Raw genomic sequence first — 25,211 nt, forward strand, 5'->3', positions numbered from 1 at the left:
GGCGTGCCTAAGGCCCTTAAGACTGATAATGGACCGGGCTACACTTCCAAGGCATTTTCTGAATTCTGTGCCACCCTTTCCATTACTCATACTACTTGCATACCATATAATCCCCAGGGACAGGGCATCGTTGAAAGAGCCCACCAGACACTCAAAACCGTTATTCACAAAATCCGCCAATCTTCCTGGTACCCCTCCCGGTTGGCGCCCCGCAATGTCCTGTGTCATGCCTTGTTTATTTTAAATTTCCTCCACCTGGATGATGCTGGTAAAAGTGCAGCCGACCGCTTTTGGCACTCCTCCACCTCCACTCAGTTTGCATTGGTCAAATGGAAGGACCCACTTACCGGCTCTTGGAATGGTCCAGACCCTGTTTTAATTTGGGCTCGTGGAGCGGTTTGTGTCTACCCCCACGATGCTGACTCTCCTCGCTGGCTCCCAGAGTGCTTGGTTCGCGCTGTACCTGCGCCACCTAGCGCCACTACAAAACCTCCGGATGCCGCCGAGACGCCCCGTCAACCCCTTCCTCTTCATTCAGCTATCGCAGGTCTCTTTTACTTTCGGTTTCGGCGGGGCTTTATAGCTGGGGACCGGAAGCTGAAGAAGCAGGCCAACAGTGCCTAGCCAATGATTAAACACACAACCTTATTTGGTGCACCGGAGGCCATCATGCGCACTGGGCCAAAAGAAGCACAGCTAATCCCGGAAGGGCACATGCCCTTTTTTGGTGCGCCAGAGGTCGTCATGCGAACTGGGCCGAAAGGAGCACAGCCAATCACGGAAGGGCTGAGTCCCTCTGAGGCATCTCTTTTTGTTTCCTTTTCAGGATGCCTGTGGCCACCTGGATTCTCCTGGTTCTTCAACAGTACCCTGTCGCCCGTGTCTTAGCCGGCCTCGGACCACCCACCTCTCTCGCATCCGCGTCTTCTTCCTTGGATTCGCCCTGCAACTGCAAGGCATTACCTCTGCCCTGGCCACGGGTGCCTCCGGCTTGGCCATCTCCATTTCCAGGAACTTGCAACCAACCCCTTATGGACTGTCCTTAATGGACTTTTGCTGTATTTGCTTCTCCTGTTGGGTCCCCCCTGTTATCTCTTTTATTATTACTTGCTATAGGTCCTTGTGTTTTAAACAAAATTGTTGGGTTTGTAAGGCAACAAATACAGTCCCTTCAGGCGAGACCTATCCAGGTGCACTATCACCGCCTGGAAATGCTGGAAAGCGGGGGCACATATACAGATCTCCGGTCGCCGTCTGTGCCTGGCCAGCAGGTAGCACAGCCTACATGCTATGGGAGTCCCACTGTCCTGACCTTTGGCAGCCTTTTAACTTCAGTCATTATCCAGCTTCCTGGCTGGGCCCCCTTGAGGATGCTGGAATGGATAGCCAATGACGGGTAAGATGGAATGCGGGACAAGACCAACCTAAGACAGCCCGCGCTCCCTTTCCATCTAGGACCGTCGGGTGATGATGGGTAAGGCTCATCCCTGCAATTCACAACCTAAGACAGGCACATTCCTCCTCACTAATAAAGAGAAAAGGGGGATCTGTTGGTGCCTTACCTCATGGCATCAGGATACTTCCCCCTTCCGTGATTGGCTGTGCTCCTTTCGGCCCAGTTCGCATGACGACCTCTGGCGCACCAAAAAAGGGCATGTGCCCTTCCGGGATTAGCTGTGCTTCTTTTGGCCCAGTGCGCATGATGGCCTCCGGTGCACCAAATAAGGTTGTGTGTTTAATCATTGGCTAGGCACTGTTGGCCTGCTTCTTCAGCTTCCGGTCCCCAGCTATAAAGCCCCGCCGAAACCGAAAGTAAAAGAGACCTGCGATAGCTGAATGAAGAGTGTACGTGTCTCCCTCCGTGGTGTATCCCTGATCTTCAGGTCGCTGCTCTCCCCTCGAGAACCTCGTTGACCAGTCCGCGGGCTCGGGCAATATTGAGTAGGAGAAAATATTTGCACCTCATCTATCGAACAAGGAGTTACTCTCCAAGATCTACAAAGAACTCCAAAACAAGAAAACAACCCAGTAAAAACAGTGGTAAGGGAGCTAAATAGATACTTTTCTAATGAAGACACACATGTGGCCAATAGGTACATGATTAAATGTTTATCATCGTGTGCTGTCAGGAAAATGCCAATTAAAACCACAGTGAGTTACCACCTCACACCTGTAAGAATGACCCATTGACAGGTGTGGAGGAAAAGGAACTCTGTACTTTGTCCGTGGGAATGGAGATTGTTCTTGTTAGCTGGCAGAATGAAGGGTTCCCCGGACCCTCAAACCTGCACACTCTACGTGGGCTCTGTGATCAGCTGCATAAAGACAAAACATTCTCCTCTGTGCAAGACCTTCAATAGAAAAGAATCTTAAAGGAATTAGTGTGCAATAATGAAAGAGAAGAGAAATAATATAGTTAAAATGTTCTCAAATGAAGCACCCAAAGTTACCCATCCCCAAATGGGTAAAAGCCCAGCCAAACAAGGTCCAAAGCAGGCCCACTGAGGCCAGAAAGCCTGCCACAGTCTAAGGCATCTACTGGTAAAGACCCATGAGGAGGGGGCAGGAGGAGCCAGGCAAGTCTGGAAGAAAAAGAGCAAAATCAAAATCCACATCAAGAAAACAGCTGCCATTATCAACCTCCCCATGGGTCCCTCACCCACATCTTTGTCTCTTTCATGTGTCTCTTTCCATGTCCCCAACTCCCTGGCACAAGTCCAAGCCTGAGGAGCAAGCCTGGCTGCTTCTTCACATGTCTTTCTGCTCCATGTGCCTCCTCCAGTCTTCTTTCCCCATTTTGCTCCATGTCTTCCTCCTCTTCCTTAGCTTCTCATCCCTGATCAGCCCCACCTTTTCTTGGGCGAGGCAGGAAACCTGGAACCTCCCTTTTCTATGGATAGCACACAGGTACAGTCCTGCCCCTGTGGAGAACAAATGAAGTTTCCTCAAAATAGACAAAATAGACCTGTCACCTGGTCAGGGATTCCATTCTGATATTTATCCAAAGAAGGTAAAACACTAATTCCGAGGAATATGTGCCTCCTATGGTCACTGCAGTGCTGTCTACCATAACCAAGAGAAGGAGACAACCTAAGTGCCCAGCGGCAGATGAGGGGATAAAGAGCACAAGCTATATACACAGTGGGATACTACTCCGCTGTGAAAAAGATGAAATATTGAGTTTGCAACAACATGGATAGATATGGATGGGATTATGCTAAGTGAAATAAATCTGAAGGAGAAAGTTAAATACTGAATGATTTCATTCATATGTGGAATATAAGGAAACAAAGCAGGGACAGATGAGACTAAACCAAAACAAACTCTAGAAATATGAGTGCAGAATTGAAGCTATGGGGTGGGAGTAAGAGCAGAAAACAAGGTAGAAAATACTTACATATGTTAGACAAGGCCTTAATATAGAAATTTTATAAAGAACTCATTAAATTCATCACCAAAAGAACAAATACCTCCATTAAAAAGTGGACAGAGATGTTGAAGAGCGACTTGTCCACAGGAGACAGAGATGGCCAGCAGGCACATGAACATGTGTTTCTCCTCTCCTATTCAGAAAGCAAATCAGAAGCAAAATGAGCGATCATCTCCTATCTGTTAAGAGGGTTATTATCAAAATAGACAAGAAACACGTGATGGTAAAGTTGTGGAGAGAAAAAAAATTTGTAGATTGTCGTTAGGAATTTCAATTGTTGCAATCATGGAAAATAGTGTGGCAATCCCTCAACAAAATTAAGAATAGAAATATCACATGACCCAGCTAGCTGACTTCTCTTTAGTAGTCAAGCTTTATCAGAAAAATATACAAACTTAATTTCAAAGACATATATCTAACACCATGTTCATCATAACATTTTTCACAATAGTCAAGACAGAAAAACAAACTCAGAGCCCACTAATAGATGATAAAATAAAAAAAGTGATATATATATATATATATATATATATATATATATACACACACACAGTGGGAGACTACTCAGCTATAAAGAAGATGAAATCCTGCCATTTGCAACAACATGGATTGACCTAGAATATCTATATTTTGCTATATAAAATAAGTCAGAGGGATAAAGAAAAGCACCATATGATTTTGTTACAGGGCAGGGAGAGAGGCAGCCCAGACACCACAAACCTTCCTGCACTAAATAGGTTCTGCCATCCGCCACGTCAACACAGAACATATGAAATCTTACTGGGAAGGAACTTTAACACAATTAGGAAACAATACAGGAAAGGCAAAGAATATAGTTTCTAAATCAAGCACCCAAAGTTACCCGTCCCCTCATGGGTAAAAGTTCATCCAAAAGGGATTGGCCAGAATAAGGCCCCAAAGCCTGCCACAGCTCTAAGGCATCTTCCAGTGGGGACCCACAGAAAAGGATCAGAAACCACCAAACAAGTCTGGAAGGAAAAGAGCAAAATCAAAAGCAAGACAAACACCGCCATTGCCACCTCCCCACGGGTCTCTTGCCCACATCTGTATCACCCAGTCCACGACCAAAAGGCAAGTGCAGTTTCTTCACGCGTCTCTCAGCTCCACGTGCCTCCTCCAGGTCTCCTTCTGGCTCCATCCTGTTTCCTTCCTCAGTCTCCCCTGCAGCTGCTTCTCTCCCTGCTCAGCTCCACCCTCCCTTGGGTGGGATGGGAACCTGGAACCTCCCCCTTTCCTGGGGACCACCCTGTTACAGTTTCACTCCTATATAGATGATAAAGAAACAAAACAAATGAACAAACAAAACAAACCAAAAACAACATTTTAGTCTGTGAGAACCAAATATTTGCTACCAGAGGGAAACAGGAAAAGGGGCTGAGGAATTTGCATAAAGGAGTTCTTGTATGGTGAAGAATAGAAACTGTTTATTTAAACGTTAATTTTTAAAGTACACCAAAACCTATCGATATATAATGGTACAAACCAGTGGAACTTCAGTAAAAATTAAAAGAAAATGAAGTGAAACACAAAGATGTTTATTAGATCTCATGAAATTTGTGATAATTCCAAAACTCCATTTTTATATATATGTAAAAAAGTAAAAGCTATTCTGAGATATTTTTACTTGCTCTCTTATATGCAATCCTCATACTTTCCCTTTTTTTAATTTTTTTCTCTCAGCAGTTAATTTTTAAAAACAATGGAATCAACTGATGGCATATGAAGGGACATTTAAAGGTCTTAATTTCAGAAGCCATTTATTCTGATTGCTATGTGTTCTTTACCGTTTTTGCTATAATAAACGGGAGTCAGAATCTACAAGATGGATGGGGGTTGCTCAAAGACCCACATTTTGATGCAAATTTCCTAAGTCATCCTAAATTCTATCCACTTCAAAATTCACGGAGCAAACCCAAAGATGTAGAATTGTGGAGAAAAGGGAAATGATTTCCTTAGAACAAGGAAATGACAACCCTCAGGCTAAGTTCAACCTTGCAAATACAATGAAAAACCAGCCACATTCATTTGTTAATTGCCCTTGGCTATCTCCTTGCTGTAGTGCAGATTTTAGTAGTTGCAATAGAAACTACAATATATGGTAAATAAAGTTTGAAGTATTTATTCCTTTACGAGAGAGAAATTTGTCAATCCTTGTTCTACAGTCATGATTTGTAAACATTCAAGTGCAGCTTTTCTGGCATAGGGAGGGTGAAGAAAGAGATCTGAACCTGTGTACTTCTTCCCTTATCAGGTCTCTGAATCTACAGAAAATAATTTATCTCATATTCTTAGTAAACATGAAGAAAGTGACACGCATATTAACAATGGTGTTAAGTATTCAAAATTATAATCTGATTTGAGGAGGAAAAAAACTGTTGAAACTGCAGAACACAGATTACATGATAATGAGAAAAATGGTATGCTTTTATACACATAATACACCAGATTTTGATTTTTGACATGAGAGGGTCAAATATTTATACAGAAAAGATGTACACTAACAATACTATTGGCTTTGTGAGGATATTGTACAGAGTAATTGGCAATAATTTGTTAGCAATAAGTATCAGCAAATCAATAATGAAGAATGCTTCTATTCCAGATTCTGAAGCAAATTGGATTCAATAGTCAATGCAGGTTTCAATAAAGGCAATTGTTAATTTTCTCAATCTGTCACCTTCTTCTCAACTCTCAGCTTTTAAATTGGTTTTTGAGGACTGACATTTGATAAGTTGGATTAATTTTCTATTCTGATTGATTTGAAAGACTTAAGTTTATCAGTATCAGCTTAAATGATACCAATGTGAACGAGAGATGTTACTAAGGTAAAAAAACATTCAGAAAAAGCTGCAGCTTTTTGCTATTAAACCAAATACTTGTGTAGGGGAAGGAACGGGCACAGTGCAGGTTTTCTGATCCCATGCAGACCAGGTAAAGGAGGAGTCAGAGTCCTTAGTGGGTTTTTTGCAGGTCTTTTATTGGGGTTCACCAGGCATATGGCAGGCAGGGGTGCTGGCTGGGGGGCTGGGAGGCCTGCCAGCAAGTCTTCACTCTATCTGGGCTCTCTTGCGTTCTTTCTGCTGCTTCTCCGCTTCCGCTTCGGCTTCTACTGCTGCTATTGCTACTGCTACTGGTGTCCCCGTGACGCCGCCCTTAAAAAAGCACAGTCTTAGCTCAGCTGAATCCCATCTACCTATGCCCACACCCTATTCCAGGTGCCCGTCATCAGGCATGCATTCAGGACAAGGATCCATCATCTTATCCTGATGGCGGAAGGGCAGAAAAGCCTGATATTTTCTTTACCCTACAACTTGTTACTTATTTCTTTTCAGCCAAATAGTACCACTTGTTACATTAAATAAACTAAGGTAGTTTTAACTGAAAAAAAAAAAAAGAAAATGTAGAATTGCTTCTGTGGTTCCCTTTTTGGAAATTCATTTGACACTTATTGATATAAGAGTGTTAAGTCATAAAGTGCATGCTTTGAATTGTTTCTGTTGGTAGAGACTTTCAAATTTAACGGATACAGACAGGTAAAGACCAGGAAGAGGGAATGTAAATTGCATATAGGAAAGTATCCACTGTGGCAGGAAAACAGAAACCAAATGGTATCTGGTGGGGTAGCATTAAATAAGGTTAAAATTAAGCCCCTACCTCTTGCCCAGCAAGAAGGTTTGGGAGGCTTGAACACAGAGAGAATTGATAAGGCTGCTCTGGGTACCAAACCATAAGATGGATCCCTTTGACCAGGAATGTGGAGGCAAGGCCAGGACACATTCTGTGTCAAAGATCAACCCCCCAAGATCAGACACCCCTGCACTAACTAGCCAATAACTAACTCCCCAAAGCAAACCTGACAAAACCAGTTATAAAAGGGAGCCCCAAATCTTTCTTCACTTGCAGATCTTTCCTGTCTCCCCAGCTGCTTCTCTAAGCAGTGTATTTGAACAAGTGTGCCTTTTCTGTTCTCCAGTCTGCCTCTGGTGAAATTTTTCACCCCTGCACCTCTGGCCTGTCAAGGTATCCTTAAGAATTTGAAAACAAAGCCCCCACTCCTTGCCCAGCAGGCAAGTTTGGGAGGCTGGAATGATAAAGGGAGTATGGATGAGACTGCCTGCCATGGAAACATGGACCTTAAGCTAGTGAGGCCCAGAACTGATGACTCTTTCTGCTGATTCAGATCATCAGTCAGGACACACCCAAGACTAGTCACCCTGACCAGTCAATGGTTCTAGAGTATAGAGACTTGGGACCCAAACTCTGAACAAAACACCCCTCCTGTTTCGCCCTCTGCTTCTTTTAGCAGAGAATTTCAATAAATTCACCTGGCCTGTTCCCATCTGTCTCTGATGAATTCTTTCACCCCTGCAACAGGACCTACACCTTGATTCTTCCCCACAACATTATATATCAATAAATCTTTGTTAGATAGAGTGGTGTGATTTCTTATAAAAGAATATGGAATCTAACCTCTTCAACTACACCAATCTTCTATTTACACAAACCTCTACTCTTTGTTCACTGAATTCAGCAAATAAAAATAAAACTTAAAAAAAAAAGCATGGGTCTCCCCTGGTGGTGCAGTGGTTGAGTGCTAGGCTGTGAAGCTGCCCACAGCCTCTGCAGTGCTGGTTTGATCCCCGGCCACCAGCAAGGGTCCCACATGGCATGACAGACCTCTCATGTAATGCCTGCTGCTCCCCTCACCAATGTATTTCGTCACTCTGCGTATTCTGTTCTCTGCTCTGGCTCTGGTGAATTCTCTCACCCTCCCGCACTTCTGACCATACCCAGTGCTTGTATAAATAAATAAATAAATCTTAAAAAAAATAAAAAACAAATAGCAATTACATCTACCAAGTTGCTCAGGATAGAAAGTTTGGCAGCATCTTTTTTTTTTTTTTTTAGCTCTTGAGTGCATTTTACTATATTGAAACATTGTTAATGATATGTCATGCACATAAATAGAACATATAAATTTGAATATATGTCAACATATGCAATATATATAAATGTGACATATAGTTTGTATGTTTCATTGTGTGTCTTGTTTTATTTTATTTTATTTTTATATTCCCCAAACAATTGCAACCCCTTTATTTTGACCCCAATCCCTCCCCCCACCCCCTACCCCTCATAAAGTATCTCTGGTTCATAGTTGTTTGTTGATTATGATTTTCACTTTCTTATAGATATTCATTTTCCTGGTCCCTTATTTAAGTTTTCTAGATTCCTGCTATGAGTGAGACCATCCGATATTTTTCTTTTTCTTTCTGGCTTATTTCGCTGAGCATGATCCTTTCCAGCACCATCCATGTTGCTGCAAATTGCATGTGTTTATCTTTTTTGAATGCTGAGTAATATTCCATGGTGTATATGTACCACATCTTCTTGATCCAGTCATCTATTTTTGGGCATTTGGGTTGTTTCCAAAGCTTAGCTATTGTAAACAGTGCTGCTATAAACATAGGGGTGCAGGTGTTCTTTGGAGTTGATGTTTCTGTGTCCTTTGGGTAAATACCTAGGAGTGGAATTGCTGGATCATATGGAAGCTATGTTTAGTAGGTCAAGAAATCTCCACACAGATCTCCATAGTGGTTGGACCAGTTTGCACTCCTACCAACAGTGCAGGAGAGTTCCTTTTTCTCCACAAACTCGCCAACATTTGTTGTTGCTAGTTTTTTTAATATGTGCCATTCTCACTGGTGTTAAATGGTATCTCATGGTAGTTTTGATTTGCATTTCCCTGATTACGAGTGATGTAGAACATTTTTTCATATGCCTGTTGGCCATTTGTATTTCCTCCTCAGAGAAGTTTCTTTTTAGCTCTTCTGCCCATTTTTTGACTGGATTATATTCTTTGTTGTTGTTGAGTCTCATCAGCTCTTTGCAGATTTTTGTGATCAGTCCTTTATCATTAGTGTTGTGTGCAAAAATGTTCTCCCAGTTGGTGGGGTTTCTCTTACTTTTTGTTATTGTCTCTTTTGCTGTGCAGAAGCTCTTTAATTTGATGTAATCCCAGCTGTTGATCTTTGCCTTCACTATCACTGCTTTGGGTGATGTGTCTGTAAAGATGTCTTTGATGTGCATATCCCGTAGTGTTTCGCCTATATTTCCTTCTATGTATTTTATGGTTTCAGGTCTTATGTCTAGTTCTTTAATCCATTTTGAGTTGATTTTTGTGTATGGTGTGAGGTAGTGGTCAAGCTTCATTCTTTTGCATGTAGTGACCCAGTTTTCCCAGCACCATTTATTGAACAAACTTTCTTTGTTCCAATGCATAGTCTTTGCTCCTTTGTCAAAGATTAGTTGACCATAAATCTGTGGGTTTATTTCTGGATTTTCTATTTGATTCCATTGGTCTGTGTGTCTGTTCTTGTTCCAATACCATGTAGTTTTGATGATTATGGCTTTGTAGTATAGTTTGAAGTCTGGGAGTGTGATGCCACCATTCCCTTCTTTTTTATTCAGGAGAGCTTTGGCTATTCGGGGTTTTTGGTGATTCCATATGAATTTCATCAATAATTGTTCTATTTCTTTGAAGAATAACATTGAAATTTTTATTGGAATAGCATTGAATTGGTGTATTGCTTTTGGTAGGATGGCCATTTTAATAATGTTTATTCTTCCAATCCATGAGCAGGGGATGTCTCTCCATTTCTTTGTATCTTCTTCTATTTCTTTTAACAGTGTTTTATAGTTTTCTTTGTAAAGATCCTTTACCTCCATTGTTAGATTTATTCCCAAGTATTTTATTTTTTTTTGTTTCGATAATAAAGGGGATTTTTTTCATTTCTTCTTCAGATTTATTGTTTGTGTATAGGAAGGCTACTGACTTTTGTGTGTTGATTTTGTATCCTGCCACTTTACTGAACTGATTGATCAGTTTAATTAGTTTTTCTATGGAATTTTTGGGGTTCCCTATGTAGATTATCATATCATCTGCAAATAGTGATAGTTTGACTTTTTCTTTTCCTATTTGGATTCCTTGTATGTCTTTCTCTTTTCTTATTGCTCTGATTAGGACTTCCAGTATTATATTGAAAAGCAGTGGTGAGAGTGGACATCCTTGTCTTGTCCGGATCTTAATGGTAATGCTTTCAGCCTGGCAGCATCTTTAATTTCTGTCTTTTCCTACTTTCCATACCCATCCAAATCAGCCCTATTAGCTAACAACCTAAGCAATGTACCACTCTGACCCACTCCTCTCTCTTTGTCTACTGCACGTTTCTCGGTTGTTTTCCTGTTGCATTCTTGTTCTCATACAATCTAGTTTCCCCAGTGCAAAGAGATTTTTCTCAAACACAAATTATTCAATTCACTCCACTCTCCAACACCTCTCTCCATTTTCACAATTAGCATGAAGTTCAGGCCATCACCCTGAATTAGGAAGTTCTGACTGACTAGTTTCTGTGAATATCTTAGACTTTATCTCACAATTCCTTCTCCTTTGTCCACATGAAACACTGACCTCCTTTTTTTTACTGAAGGGTGATTCAGTCATTTCTGCCTGTCTGTGCTCCCCTCTGCAATTGTGCTTTCTCCCAAACTTTGCTGTATGCATCCTGGTCTGTAAATAGGGTTCATATTGTCATTTATTTAGGTATTATAATTTCTATTAAAGAACAATATTTTCATAGCTTTACAGATACATACATTTTATTAAAAATATCCTTAAGGGTTTCATATTTTGATGTTATCCTAAATGGTATTGAAAATTCAATTGGTTTGTTTCGATCCTTTGTACAGATCCTATCACCATTTGTTATTTCTCTGTTGGATTATTTTAAAACTTATTTATATTGCTTTTTTTCCCTGCCACTGAAAAGTCAGTTTTATCACAACATTCTCTCTATATCTTGATCACAAGAACACTATCAATTCTACAAAAGTACAGTGTAGTTTCTCAATAATTAGTCATTGTTTATTTTGAGTGAATATCATATAGGTAACCTTGGAAAAAATGATTAACCTCTCTTCTCTAAATCTCCTTCCTCAGATACTTATTAATATATTTGTAAGTGCACATATTGATATATGTAATATACATAGAATTAAACCAATGATACTTATACTTCCTGATATTTATCACTATGAATTCACTTTATTTTGGCTGAAGTGTTAAAAGCAAACTAAAAACAAAGTATTCTGAATTTCCTAACATTTTTGATTAGTTTTTAAGCACATTGGTATTGTTATGACCTATTGGATTTGTTAGTTTATTCCTTTTCAAAGGAACTATTGTGTGTATAGTATTATTATTTAATGTTATTTTTCTACTAAGCTAGACTCCATGACACAATTTTAGCCCCCAAAAAGAAAGACACGCTGAAAAAGAATCCTGAAATTACCTCTTGAAAATTTTACAATTTAAACCTTACTAGTTCATTCCAACACTAGTAACTGTGCCTCCTTTTTTTATTAAATTTTTTTAAAGATTTATTTTATTTATACAAGCACCGGGGTACAGGCCAGATGCTCGGGAGGGTGAGAGGATTCACCAGAGAAAGAGCCGGGAACAGTACAGGCAGACTGACTGAAATCCACTGCTGAGGGGAGCAGGGTCAAGACAGGAGAGTTCTGCTCGCCACGTGGGACCCTCACCTGGCTCCGCAGAGGCTGTGGACAGCTCCCCAGCGCGCGCTCAACCGCCTGCGCCCCCTATTTGCTATTCTCTTTACAGTTTTAGCCCGACAGTAAAGCATCTGCAGAAGGCAGGGACAGTATGGGGACGCCTTGAAAAGCCAAAACCTAGGGCAGGATTGCTCAGTACAAATGAAAGGGCCTCTCAGGCATTCTGCAGGTTGTCGTTCAGCGGCAGCTTTTTCGTTAAGGCTGAAAAACCGCTGGGGGTTCCGTTGCCAATGGCTGTGGCCTCTGGCTCTGACGCCACAAAGAGCCATTGTGAGGGCACCGGCACCGCCTACATAAGGACCGCCCGGACTGCGTCTGTGTCCTCAGGAACCGGGAAGCTTTGGACAGTGACCTGTGCACTCGCAGACGATGACAGAGGAGTGAGAGCGTGTTTTGCTGTATTTGGTTTTCCTTTGGTTTATTTATTGCTTTACTTATTTAGTTATTTGTTTAGGCTATTTATTTTAGTTACTTTCTTTTTCTTTTTTTGTTTTTTTTTTTTTTTCCCTTATTTTCCTTGAATTTTTTTTGTGTTTGCTTATAGTATTTTCTACTTTTTCTTTTTCCTTTTATTTCTTTGTTTTTTATTTTCCTTTATTGTTTTGTTATTGGCTTATATTTTTTTCTTTATTCTTTTCTTTATTTTCTTACTTCAGTTTTTAGTTTTTTGATTTTTATTTTTCGAGTGATCTCACCAATTTTTCCTTCTGTTCTTGTTTCGTTTTTTGTTCTTTTGTTCCCCTTTGTCATTTCTCTGGGTTTTTATTTTGGTTTGTTTGTATGTTTGTTTTTTTCAGGTATTAGTTTCTAATTGTTGTTTGTTCTATTGGTCTTTGTTATTGTTCTGTTTTATTCTTAAATTCAGTGCTTAGTTTGTAATTAGTTTGTTTTTAATCATATTATTACATTTACATCTCATTTGTCATTTTTTGTTTGTGTAGTTTCATTTATTTGTAGTGTAGTTAGTATTGCTAGTAAGGTGAGTGAAGTTAGTATTGCTGGTAGAGTTAAGTTTGCATTGTTAGTATTTAGTGAGGTTAGTGAATACTTTTTGAGTACTATTAATACTAGATTAATAGTACATTTGTTAATATCGTAGGAGAGTCAGCTGTCAGCGGAGGTAGCGCAAGGGCTGGGAGCACAGTCAGGGCTGGTGTGTGTAGTCAGCATTGTCCAAGTGCATAGGTGCTATGTCCCAGGGATGAAAAGCGAAAAGCTACCTGGCGCTGCGGGAGCTGGGGCGGGGCACCCACGCCAAGGTGACGCTGGCACTACACGCGCTCACGGGCACGAAGGTTCTCATCAGGAGGTCTGCAAGTCCGAGCTGCCCGACCTCCGGCTCCTGGCCTGCAAGATGGGGTGTATGAAGGCCCTCACCACCCAAACATCGTGGAGCCCTTCCAGGTGGTGGACACCGGGCCGGAGCTGCAGCTCGTGATGGAGTCCATGCAGGGGGAAGACCTGCAGGACTACCCGAGCAGGCATGGGCGCCTGGAGGAGAGTGAGACTGCCAACTCTTTCAGCAGATCCTCACAGCCCTCAGCTACTGCCATGCCAAAGGCATCGTGCACTGGGATGTGAGGCTCAAGAACATTCTGCTGACCCGAGAGAGAAAAGTCAAGCTGGCGGAATTTGTGCTCAGCGTCCAGGGCTTCAGCTGGGCGCTGAGCACGTGCTGCTGTCGCCCAGAATACAGGGCCCCTGAGGTCTACCTTGGCCAGCGGTACAACGGCCCCAAGGTGGACGTGTGGAGCCTTGGCGTCATGCTCTATAAAATGGTGACCGGCACACTGCCCTTCAGGGGGCCCAGCCTCGGGGCAATCAGGGAGTGTGTCCTGGGCAGGTGGGTCCAGCTGCCCTCATACCTCATGGTCCAGTGCCAGGACCTGCAGGCCAAAATGCTGGCACTGGACCCCTGGAGGCGCAGCACCCTGGAGAGCATCCAGCAGCATGCCTGGGTAGCAGAAACGAATAAGGAACTCCTGCCCTTCAGCGAGCCATCCCTCAGCCCCCAGGACCCGGCCATAACCAAAGTTATGGAGTGCCTGGGCTATCAGAGGCAGGAAATTCAGGAGGCCATTGACACTAACAAGTACGACGAGGTCACAGCCACCTACCTGATCCTCCGCTCCAGGAAGCAGAAGGGGGAGGAGGACTATGAGGAGGAGGGGGAGAGGCGGCCCAAGTGTGTCACCTTCTAGGTGCCTAAGTGCGTCACCTTCCGGGAGCCCGGTGACCCCGATTCCAAGGACTGACCCCCGCAGCCTGAAGTTTCGGGGAATACCCCAAGGCCGGGTATCCTGCGAAATCAGGAAGTCCAAAAGAGGGGAAAGGATGCCACCAGGGGAACAGGGTCATCTCCGCCAGAGTTCCTGAGCTGGAGGATGCCCAGAAGCCCACCACCGCCTCAGGGCCAGGTCCCCTGCTAGAGGACGCCCTGAAGGGCAGACCCTCTGCGCTAGGCCCGGTGCTGGAGGACACCTGGGGGGACAACACCTCCGTGGCCTCCCAGCAGGAGGACTTCAGAGAGCACAGCAGCACCGTGGTGTCAGTCCTCCAGCTAGAAGATGCTGGGGCACGCAGCAGCACCACTGAGATAGGCCCCAGCTGGAGAGGGACCACAAAAGCAGGGCCAACACAATCAGTCCAGCTCCACAGTCCTCCAGAACCACCCTAACACCTCCCCTAATATGTGGCTGGCCTACCAGTGCAGTGGTCCCTTTAGGAATCATCAGGGCCAGAGATAGGGTATTAGAAATTATCCTGGAATTTTGTTGCTGCTGTGCAGCATTTGAACTGCAGAGCAACAAAGATTAAAAATAGGGCCACACCCAGCAGAAGCCCCCCCATGCCCAAAGCACAACCACTCAGTGGCCATGGTGAACAGGAGTACACCAGGGAAGGTTGAGGCTCTGGAGAGGCTCAGGGGCTGAGCACAGTCAGAGGGGCCAGGAGAAGCATGAGACACACGGGACTGCAGCACTGATATCTGGGCAAAACTGATGTCCCTGGAGCACAGATGTCTCTGGGGCAGAGCAGGTGAAGGTCCAGGAGGGCCACGGAACTGGTGAAGCACCTGGAGGGGAGCAGAATATTAGAATCCAAACGGGACTCTCCGAGGTGGACAGAAGTTATTCACAGACCAGCCCTACTCCACCACAGACCTGCTCAGCTGGAAAATCCTCACATCTTCCTACTCCAGGAAGCCCCAGGCTATGATCAATCTCAGTGTCCAGTGTCACCTGGAAACTTTTGCAGCTTGAAATTCTTACACATTGTCAGCCCAGCTAGAATGTCCCCTTTTAAAAATCCTCTCCAGATGGCCACCCACCCCTCCCCTCCCCTGATTCAAACCCTACCAGGTGACCTTAGCCAAATTGGAAACATTAATATCACCCAACAGATGCAGGCTTTGGACACCGTTCTCTGCCAATTAAATCACTGGGGACAGGAAGGAAAAGCTACAGTGGCTATCTACCTTAAATTTGTGTTTTTTTTCATCATTGTTTAGATGATGTTAAATTCCCTTGTAAAACTAAGGTTTTGCTAAGTCTGGTAAATGCAAGTGAGGTGAGGTATGTGTGTTTGAAAAAGGAAATGTAGGGACAAGAGATATTCTGAAGGGCCTTAAGAAATGTAAAGCAGGATGGGTAAAATGAAATGACATTAGAAGAAAGAAATCAAAAGAAAGTGTTGAAGGTCTGATAGAGAGATTTTGGTGAGAAATCGTGTGTACTCAGGTGTCTCCCCCTCCTCCAACACAATCATGGGCTTGCTCATCTGACCAACAAAGCCCCCTCTGACCGACCCTTCGTCAGCCGAAGCTGGGGCCAGGGCATCTGAACTGGGGCCTGCTCTCCCTTGCTGCCATGGATCCTGCCCCTTGTAGGTCCAGTGATCATGATCATGCTTTTCTTCGTTTCTACTCCCTGTTTTCTCTGCTTTATCCAGGCAAAGCTCTCTGAGATGAGCCTTAGCTCTCCCAGATGCGGGAAAGCCATTCCTGTTATGGACAGATGAGCAACAGGTCGTTGCTCTCAGGGTTCTGGGCCAACCCCCTGGCCAGTACAGTGACCAGTTGCTTATTTCTCTAAACAAATGGGTCCCACTGTAAGAGGATGGCAGCCCTGCCTGTGTGCACTTGTGGCAGCTGCTCACCTCGCTACACAGGCCTTAAAGACCAACTGGGCCAACCTGTAAACGTTAGTTCTCCACATCCGCTCTAGGACCTACTCACTCACTGGGCTCTCTCCAGGTTCCACTAAGCCTGTATAGCAGAGGCCCTCTGACTATCCATCCTCTATTTTTAATCCCATCACTTCAAGTCACTTTCTGCTCTTCTGTCTATGCCTGGCAATTCCAGATCAGCACAGCCTCGGGCAAGGTATGACCACTCACAGGGCCTCTGATCCTAATCTCCTTATTTTTTTTTCTTTTTTCCCCATGCTTACTGCGTTTCATCCAACACCAGATCCAAGACCTGCCCCGTACCACCTTTAAACAATTCCTTCTCCACCCATATCCTTGCGTCCCTGCAAAGACCGTCTCATAACCAGGCCTGAGCCGCCACCCTAGTCTTCGCCCCCGTCCAGCAGGAAGTAGTCAAAGAAAGAACCATCGCCCCCTTTTCCTATCAACAAAAGGCTGGTATGAAAGGTCGATGCAGGGGCCAGAAATGAAGAATTCCACATAGAAACAACATGATGGCCCTGACACCAGTACCCCTGATTACATCAAACCAAAACTGAAGCCATAAGCAGGAGAAAACAACTCGGCTCCACGAAAAAACAACTTTGTTCCACCTAAACCTGGTTCTCCCCCTGCCAACCCAGTTTTCCTGCCTAACATCTCCTCACCCTATAAAATGACATCTCCCCCCACAATGGGCACGAATTCAGGGACCCCCACCTTGGGTCCATGAAGCTCGCCCAGGCGTCTAATGAATTTTCCCTTCCTTTGAGAAAGTTTAGCCTGGCTCCCCTTTTCTTTACCACGCCAAACCTTTCATCTTGGTGCCCGAAACTGGAAGGCTGTGTTCCCTGATGCGGGGACCGCCTTCCCGTCCCTGGGACCTCTCCTCTCCATTGAAGATGCATCACATCCACCACCGGCCTTGATCCTTGGGTAAGTCACCTGTCTGACCCTCCTTCCTAGGAGGGCCTCACCCCTGGTTACCCGGCTCTTCTCCTAAGTCCCTATCCTGGTCAACTGTTCCATAAACTGTGGGCCTACGCCAGTCAACCCTCATTGCTCCTGGTTCTGGATTTGGGGACGCCCATCCAGTCCAGGTGTCTCAGCCCAGGTGACAACCGTGTGGTGGAGACGTCCCCCTCGCTCTCCTGCCCCCATTCCAAAGGCCAGGACCGGGTTGTGGGATGCCACAATTCAGGGCCTGTGCCTCCATAGGTCAGATCAAGTCATTCGACGCTGCGTTCCTGAGTCTGTACCCCCATTCATTGGGGAAAGGAGCCAACATAGCCCGGGGGTCCACAAATTCCAAGCCGAGCCCGGCCACCCCTCTGGGATGCCTTCTCTCAAACCTCGATCCCCTGGGACTTAGGCCAGATATGCACCTCAATGTCTCATCTCCTCCTGCAACACTGCACAGCCTCAGTGCCCATTAGAGAATGGCTTTCACTGGCCGGGACATGGCGCTTTCCATTTCACAGTCCTTACAGACCTAAACAGTTTCCATCACAACAATGGAACATGGTCAGAGATCCCTCATGTCCAGGCTTGCTTTCTCGTGCGCTCCCGTCCCTCCCTCCTGAAAACCGGTCGTACTTTCCAAGTCTCGAGACTCCTCTCACTCTTTGCCCTCTCCGGACCCCTCTTGAGTTCTCTGATCCTCTAGATTTTCAGTCTTCACCTCCTTCAGCTCCCCAATCCAGCTCCCCCTTCCACCTCCTAGCTACAACATCTGTTCTCACAATCGTCCTCTTTGTCCCTTAGGGAGGTTGTGGGGAACAAAGGAGTAGTGGAGTCCACGTTCCTTTCCCTCTGTCTGATCTCTCCCAGATTGAAAAGCGTCTCTGCTCTTTCACTAACCACCCCACTACCTACACCAAAGATTTTCGTTATCTTTCCCAAGCTTATAACCTTAGGTGTCATGATTACACGTTTTCCTCTCTTTCACCCTGACCTCTAATAAAGGAGAACATGTTTTTCAGTCTTCTCGAGGCCACGCAGATCAGGTCCACTTAACTGACACAATCCTGCCCCTGGGCCCTGAAGCAGTTCCCATCCAGGAGCCTGGCTGGGAATATCAGACTGACACTGACTTGGGTTGCGGGGGCAGGGCTCTCTGAGATGCTTCATCACCTGCCTCTTAGCCAGTCTCTAAGGCAGTTAATTTTGACAAGCTGTGAGAGATCACCCAGTTCCCTTCAAAAATCTGACCGGGGCCTCCCCAGTGGCACAGCGGTTGAGCGCCGGGTTGCGAAGCTGCCCGCAGCCAGTTCTTTCCCCGGCCACTGGGTGGGGGTCTTGCATGGCGTGCAGACCTCTCCTGCCGCCTGCTGCTCCCCTCAGCAGTGTACTTCATCACTCTGCCTGTTCTACTCTCCGCTCTGGCTCTGGTGAATTCTCTCACCCTCCCACGCCTCTGACTGTACCCAGTGCTTGTATAAATAAATAAATAAATAAATCTAAAAAAAAAAAAATCTGGCCGCTTTCCTTAGCCGCCTCACTGATGCCCTCCAGCAATACACTAGGCTAGATCCTGACTTGCCTAGAGGCACCACAGTCCTGGCTACCCCTTATATATCTCAGTCAGCCCCTGACATTAGGGACCAACAACAAAAAAAGACTGAGGACAGTCCTCATTCCCCTATCCGGGACACCAAGTATCATGAGCATGATCACTGTGAGGCTAGTAGGGAAAGGGGCTGAGCTTTAATGTTAAGTGAGAGTGAGGGTCCGCAGTCCACTTTTTTAATGTTAAGATTTTACCCGAGTGTGATGACTCCAAGCTTTTATATCCTCCAACTGAGGCAGAGCCGATATTAGAAAGATGGTTTTGAACCCTTTTTGAGCTCCGGGATGAAGACAATTCCAAGTGTTCAGGAGCACCAGTCAAGTAAAGGGGAGTCTGCGGGAGACTGTCATCTGTTAGAAGCAAACTGATATAAAACAGTTAGATATATAAAGTGCTAATCCTATGTGTAGGTTAAAGAGGACCAGAAATTAAGTTACTGAAACATGTGCTTTGTTCTGTAAATAGACACGTTTTCCTTGGGCAGCAGTAAGTAGATCCATTGCCCTTTGACTTTGTGCAGGCTGATGAGGTTTTTGGTGTTAGTGCAGTGTAGGGTAAGGTAAAAAGTATCAGGCTTTTCTGCCCTCCCACCATTAGGATAGATGACGGAACCCTGTGGTCCCCAATGCATGCCTTTATGGCGGCACCTGGAGCAGGGTGGGGGTGTGGTGTCAAGGGTGGAGGAGAGCAGTGGAGTGTACAGAGGAGAACAGCGGCTACAAACAATGGCAAAGAGCATGTGGCTGCTAGAACTGTTCATAAACCTACCCAGAATGGGTTGGTTGCATTACAACTGGCCTAGACATCAGGACGGTTCAAAGCAGGATGGCTCTACGCAGATAAAATCCTTTGGAACCTGGGGAGGGATGGCCGGGTGGCCGGCCACGAGCAGATGGTACTCGGTGGCCGACCTGCTCGCCCAGTGGGCACCTCCCCAGGAATGGCCAAAGATACATGGATCCCTGGGGCAGTTGGACAGGCCCTATATGAAATAGAAGAAACCCTGAATGGATGCAGTGCCCGCGAGGCAGCAGGAGCCGTGGAATAAGTGTTTCTCACAGCTCTGTCAGAGCCCAGGCAAAAAGAGCAATCTAGAATCCAGCAAGTATGGGATGAGATGTGGGAAGAGATGCGGAAACTGCAACAACGTTTGAGGATTCTGGAGGAAGAAGTTCGGAGAAACCAACCCACCATTCCGGAGATGCCAGAGTCCAGCTCAGAAAGGAAGGAGAGGGAGGCTGGCCCTTTGCCCGAATCGCGGCTGGTGGTGGCAAACCAACCTGCGACTCCAGAGATGCCAGACCCCTCCTCTGGAGAGGAGGAGAGGGAGGCTGGCCCTTTGCTCGAGTCCCAACCGGCGATGGCAAACCAACCTGCGACCCCAGAGATGCCGGACTCCTCTGGAGAGGAGGAGGAGGCTGGTCCCATGCTCCGGGCCCTCCCGGTGGTGACTCAGAAAATGAAGCCACAGCGACCCATGGCCCCAGATGGGTCAGGCTGCTGGACCACCACAAATGACAGAATTTACTACCTATTTCCCATACACCCAGGCGGAACTGGTGGACTTGGGCAAACAGTTCCACCAGAAACCAGGGGAACCCTTAGCAGCCTGGCTGCTACGTTTATGGGACCTGGGGGTGGATGGGATTATTTGCACAGCACAAGAGATGGAGAGACTGGCCTCCGTGACTTTACACCCATCCTTGTGACAGAGGCTACAGAATAGCCAGTGGTATGGCCAGGGTGACCACACCTTCCGGGAATGGATAATGGCTGTCATATGGACAGTATGGGCTGAAGCGGGAGATGTGCTGGACACAGTAAGTGAATGACAGACATACGCCGAGTTAGTACAGGTACTTCAGGAATCCGGGATATGGCAGGCCATGTTTAATGTGAATACCCATGGTCCTGATGACGAGTGTTCCACAGCAGGGATGAGAGACTTGGTATTAAAGAATGCCCCCTCATCCTCATTTGGATCCCTCATGGCAGTTCCAGCACCCCATGTGGGATGTCAGATAGACGACGTCACAACAATGATAGCCAGCTTGGTCACAACAATGATAGCCAGTGCTCTCAACTCAGAAGGGAATTCGGGTAGTTGTTGAAAAGTCAAAAGGAATGCCAAGGAGGGAAAGAAAGACTCTTGGCATCACAGAACCTATTAAGGTCACCCGTAACCAAATATGGACAGACTTAGTGAGAGCAGGTGTAGATAGCACTAAAATACACGCGTAGCCCAATACGTATTTGTTGGAATTATGGCACCAGCTGCAAGAAGACCAGAGGTTTCATGCCCATTAGAAGGACTGCTAGTCAGGGGGAGCCTGGAAGCTCCAAGTCTCAAGCATGCGCCCTGCGCCTGGAAGACCACTTGCTGCTAACCCCATCCTCAGGTGATGGACTGATCACTTTCAAATAGGGTGAGGGCCAAGGGGATGGATAGGGACCGGAGGTCACATGTGGAGCTTGCCATCCACTGGTCCCCAACTAAGGTGCAAATGGCTTTAGCTCTGGTAGACACAGGAGCAGAATGTACTCTGCTCTATGGAAATCCAGGAAGATTTCACGGGTCTACTTGTTGTATTGATGGCTATGGAGGCCAGAGTGTCAAGGTGGCAGCAGTGAGACTATCTCTGGGGATTGGGCGATTACCCCTGGAAGAGTATAAAGTGTATGTATTGCCCATCCCAGAGTACATCCTGGGGGTGGATGTACTACGTGGCTTATAGCTGGAAACCACAGCCAGAGAGTTTTGATTTAGAGTGCGTGTGGTAAAGGCAGTGGTGAGAGGACACGCTAAGCATCAGCCCATACAACTGCCAGTCCCTAGTTGAGTGACTAATACCAAATAATATCGGTTGCCCGGAGGTGACAAGGAAATTACGGGCACAATATCAGAACTGGAGAAATTGGGCATTGTGCATACTGCCCACAGCCCCTACAATTCGCCAGTGTGGCCAGTGAAAAGCCCGATGGCTCTTGGCATATGACAGTAGATTATTGTGAGTTAAATAAGATAGCTCCCCCCACCCTTGGATGCTGCAGTGCCTTTGGCAGCAGATTTGGTGGATCATCTGTTGGTGCCAATAAATGTCTTTTGCCACTAGGTTGGTGCCTTGCCTGGACTAACTTGTGTTCTGTTGTATTTTGTTATATTGTGATGTGTACTATTTACTTTTGTGGGCCATGGCTGCATTGTTTATGTTTGCTAAGAAACAAAATTGTATATATGTAGATTGTCTGGCAGAAAACCCTGAGGGGGTGGATTGTAGGGTAAGGTAAATAGTATCAGGCTTTTCTGCTCTCCCGCCATTAGGAGAGATGACGATTCCTGCGGGCCTGAACGCATGCTTGATGGCGGCACCTAGAGTAGGGTGGGGGTGCGGTGTCGAGGGTGGAGGAGAGCAGTGGAGTGTGCGGAGGAGAATGGCGACTACAAACAACGGCGAAGAACATGTGGCTGCTAGAATCATTCATAAACCTACCAGGGATGGGTTGGTTGCATTACAGCGGGGTCCTGGGGTCCACTCTAGGAAAGGTGTCAGCAGAGCTCCCCTGTCAGTGGCACGCAGTGAGTTTCCCAGGCGAGTTTCTCAACGAGACAGAGACAATAGTTATATTTAAAGAACACGTTTATTAGGGAATGGGAAAGGGTCAGGTTTTGCTAAGAGAGGCCTGCATGGTTGCAGGCGGGCAGCCTTGACAGGTCACAGGCAGGCAGGAAGCTGCTGCCCTGTGGAGGGAGAGAGTTGGTGAGAAGAGGCACCTGCAGTCCCAAGTGGGCAGAGGGAGGGCTGCCCCAAGCCAGTGCAGAGACTTTACAGATACAGTCCTCTTCTGTTTGGGGCAGTCACTCCTTGTGAGCCATCAGTTGGTGCTGGTTTTGGATAACCATGCAGAATCCAAGAGGGACTGGAGATACCAGGATGGGGAGTGGCGATTCTAGGATGGGCCCAATCTCCATATCTTTCCCCTCAGGTCTGTGCTCCACTCCCTAGAGCATCTGATCCTGCTTGGGTCTCATGTCTTGTGATAAGGCCCTGGTGCCTAAGGGTCTCGACCTCTACAGCTGGGTTAATGGTCATGCTATTTCCCTCTATCCCTCAAATCTTAAGGCCATTTATTGATGACTCAGCTCACCGTATGGACCATCACCTCTTCTCTAACTACAATTGTGGACAATATTTTACATTGCCGGGTAGAATTGGAGGTTCATTCAAAAACCCTTTCCCCTTTGAAGGGAAGGTGAGAGAAGAAAGCACAGAAGCCAGCAGGAAGTTGTTGTAAAAAATAAGAAATTATTTTTTTTAAGATTTTTTTTATACAATAGCTGGGGTACAGGCCAGTGGTGAGGGAGGGTGAGAGGATTCACCAGAGACAGAGTGCAGAGCAGAACAGGCAGACAGACCAAAATACACTGCTGAGGGGAGAAGGGGGCGAGACAGGAGAGGTCTGCCATGCTATGGGGGAATCTCGCTGACTGGCGGGGAATCAAACCCACACCGCAGGGGGTGCGGACAGCTTCACAGTGCTGTGCTCTGCATGCTGCGCCACTGGGGAGCGCCCCCCCCCAAAATAAGAAATTATTCAGTGGAGAGTTCACAAAGACTGAGCAGATTATTGCCCAATAATTAAATATTTATAATGAGGGAATATAATCTACACCCAGCCAGGAGACATAGCAATGGTGGCATTTGAAACTCCATATTGAGGACACTACTGAGGGATGGTCATGCCGAGAGACCAAGAGAAACCAACCTTATGTGTAAATACCAGGGGTTGACCTAAGTGGTGACTGTGTCTTTCTAGTCAGTGAATCTGTAACTTATATAGTCCCATCAATACTTTTTAAAAAGGTGGAGAGAAAAAAATTGATTGAGGGGACCAGGTTGCCTTAACCCATCACATTCATTAAGGAAAACTCATTGTGCTAATAGCACCAAGGCTCAGCACCTTAACAAGAAACACAAATACAGTGACAGATGGTGCCTGGTGTCAGGAGTGAGCTCCGTCTTCCCTCGGCGCAGGATGACCACTTGTAGTGCTTTGTTCAAGGGGGAGCCACAATGTGACATCAGGTCTGAAAGCATCTAGTAGTGACTAGGCAAATGACCTTTTCATATTTCATATGCCCCCCTATTCTCTGGAGACCTTACCAAATGTTACATTTTACTGATGAATAAATAAACTGGAATTAAAAAAAATATTTGATACTATCATGATTTATCAGATGTGAGATTATTTAGTTTAACATTTTAATGTTTATTTTTAAAAGCCATTATGTAATTAGTGTAAAATTATGTGAATGCAAATACATTTAGAGAGGGACATGTGATGCCTAAGCAATAATGTATTTCACTATTTTTTTGAACAATTTTTTTTTTATTTTTTTTTTAATCTTAAATTTTATTTTTATATTCCCCCATACAATTGCAAACACCCCATTCTGACCCCAATCCTTCCCCTCCCGCCCCCCACCCCCCAAAAAGTGTCTCTGGTTCATAGTTTTTTGTTGATTTTGATTTTCACTTTCTTATATTCATTTTCCTGGTCCCTTATTTAAGTTTTCTAGATTCCTGCTATGAGTGAGACCATCCGGTATTTTTCTTTTTCTTTTTGGCTTATTTCGCTGAGCATGATCCCTTCCAGCGCCATCCATGTTGCTGCAAATTGCATGTGTTTATCTTTTTTGAATGCTGAGTAATATTCCATGGTATATATGTACCACATCTTCTTGATCCAGTCATCTACTTTTGGGCATTTGGGTTGTTTCCAAAGCTTAGCTATTGTACACAGTGCTGCTATAAAAATAGGGGTGCAGGTGCTCTTTGGAATTGATGTTTCTGTGTCCTTTGGATAAATACCTAGGAGTGGAATTGCTGGATCATATGGAAGCTCTATGTTTAGTAGGTCCAGAAATCTCCACACAGCTCTCCATAGTGGTTGGACCAGTTTGCACTCCCACCAACAGTGCAGAAGAGTTCCTTTTTCTCCACATCCTCGCCAACATTTGTTGTTGCTAGTTTTTTTAATATGTGCCATTCTCACTGGTGTGAGATGGTATCTCATGGTAGTTTTGATTCTAGAGCATTTGGGCTTAACAGACATCTATAGAACACTAAACCCAAAAAAAACGGAGTACACATTTTTCTCAAGCGCACACGGATCATTCTCCAGGATCGATCACATACTGGGGCACAAGACAAACATCAACAGATACACCAAGATTGAAATCATACCAACCATCTTTTCTGACCACGAAGGCATCAAACTAGAAATAAATCATAAAAAGAAGGCAAGGAACTATCCTACCTCATGGAGATTAAAAGCCACACTACTGGAAGACCACTGGACTAATGAGGA

The sequence above is a fragment of the Talpa occidentalis genome, unplaced genomic scaffold (genome assembly GCF_014898055.3).
Source record: "Talpa occidentalis isolate TD23 unplaced genomic scaffold, MPIMG_talOcc4v2.1 talOcc4.19, whole genome shotgun sequence".
Classification (NCBI taxonomy): Eukaryota; Metazoa; Chordata; class Mammalia; order Eulipotyphla; family Talpidae; genus Talpa; species Talpa occidentalis.